At 33.2% G+C, this 2,117-nt stretch overlaps 1 non-coding gene across 1 annotated transcript; it reads left to right on the forward strand.

Annotated features, from left to right (window-relative positions):
- The first annotated feature begins 431 nt into the window (after window positions 1-431).
- Window positions 432-537, forward strand: LOC140855128 (small nucleolar RNA R71). Its single transcript, XR_012138158.1, has one exon. It is a non-coding gene; the product is annotated as a small nucleolar RNA R71 (small nucleolar RNA).
- Window positions 538-2,117: the final 1,580 nt, after the last annotated feature.

Below are 2,117 nucleotides of genomic sequence, written 5' to 3' on the forward strand. Positions count from 1 at the left end.
ATGAGTAATTTGGGCTTGATGGACTTGTTCTTGTACATATTCAGGAAACTGTGGTGCAACCAGACAATCATTCACACAATGAGTGGGGCTCGAACACAATGCACATATATCTTGTATCTGACAGGATGGAGAAGGTGACTGTCCTATACTTAATAATCGATCTAACTTTTGGGACAATTCATCTACCTTATGATGGATATCTATAATATTTCCTACTTCATATATTCCACCTCTCTTTGGGTTTAACATGGGTTTATCTCTAATAGAGGCAAACATATGATGTAATAAATTTTCACTTAAAATTTCAAACAGTTGCCATGCCTCATTCTCATTTTTCAGCATGAATGTCCCATCGCATGATGCATCGACCATTTGTCGATGTCTTTCAGATAGCCCATCATAAAAATATTGGATTAATTGCCACTTGGGTACAGCATGGTGGGGATATTTTCTAATAAGATCCTTTAATCTCTCCCATGTTTCATGAAACATTTCTTCATCTAATTGAGAAAAACTAGTTATGGCTTTCCTTATTTGATTAGTTTTTCCTATGAAAAAATATTTCTTGAGAAACTCTCCTTGCAGCTGGTCCCAGGTTGATATAGTCATGGAATCCAAAGTATGTAGCCAATATTTGGCTTTGTCCTTAAGTGAGAAAGGGAATAATTTTAACCTAAGAGCATCATCGGAGAAGTTGTGAATTTTGACAGTTGAGCATATCTCAAGAAATTCTTCAAGATGTTTATAAGGGTCTTCATTACTAAGTTCATAAAATGAAGATAACATTTAGATTATACTGGATTTAATTTCATATTGGGTGGCCTCCACAGGGGGCACTTGAATACAAGGAGAGTAAGTATATGTGGAAGGAGTAAAGTACTCCTTCAATTGCCTGGGTGGATCATTCTCCTGATTTCGGTCTATATTTTTACGTCTGTTGGCTCTAAAGGTTCTTTCTATTTCTGGATCAAAAGGTTGGATTTCTGGTCGTAACGATCTACGGTCAAGCATACACCTTACAATTATACTTTAGAGCAAACACAGAAAATTTTAGTTTTTATAATATATATATTTTTATAATAAAGTGAGAAAAGAGTGAAGAAAATCTAAAGAGAAGAATCTAAGAATCTTAAATCTATGAAAAGGAAGAAATTAGTTAATGTTTAGATGTTAATTGCAATCAACTTAAACAAGCATAGACTCTCTATTCTAGGGTTAATCTAAATCTAGACAGCTCCTAACTTTCAAGACCGTCTTTGAGCACTCCAAGCTCAAGACTGACTAACTGACTCGGCCAGGTAAGTGTAAGATGTGAGAGGTTCCCTGTTCATTGCTTTTCTTAGACACCAACTGAGTTGGCCAGGTCAGTCAACGGAACCAATTAAAAATCACTTTCTTTAACCATTTGCCTTAGACACCGAGCAATTAATCAATCCGCACTCGGTTCAACTTTAGAGCTTTCTTGTCCTATTGAGCTCGAAATTCCTAGGGCTGACATCTAGTTGATTTTAAAATTAAGGCTTGGTTTAATGCAGAATGAAGGTTATAATTTTTGGACCAAGGAAGGGTGATCAAATCCCCACCTTATCTGGTTAATGGGTTATTGCCCTTAAGATTAATTATGGAGATGCAATGCAAAGAAACAAGATGTCCAATCAAGTTAGAAATTTTTATATTTGAGGTTACGCTATTTTAGTTAAATGTTATGAAATGTCAGTGGCTTCTCTTTTTTTTTTTAAAAAAAAGGGTTTATAGTTTTATCTTTTTATATATATTTTTTTTAGTTTTTTTTTTTAGTTTTGCAAGAAAATAAGTTTAAGTGATTAAGTCTAAAAAGCAATAAATCACTAGGCTATAAAAAATAGCAAATTATTCTAAGCAGAAAAATTCCTAAGATTAAAAAGTAGTAAATTAGTTATGCAAGGTAATTATGTAATTATGCAAATAAGATTATCTAGCTAGAAAGCACTGAAAAAAATTTAAAGCGAGAAATAAAAATTGAAAAATATTTTTTTTTTAAATTTTTTTTTAATTTTTTAATTCAACCGTGCCAAGCTCTCCGACAATGGTGCCAAAATTTGGTGCGTAGTCGTTGATAGCACCAAAAATAACTCTAC

The sequence above is a fragment of the Elaeis guineensis genome, chromosome 1 (assembly GCF_000442705.2).
Source record: "Elaeis guineensis isolate ETL-2024a chromosome 1, EG11, whole genome shotgun sequence".
Taxonomy (NCBI): Eukaryota; Viridiplantae; Streptophyta; class Magnoliopsida; order Arecales; family Arecaceae; genus Elaeis; species Elaeis guineensis.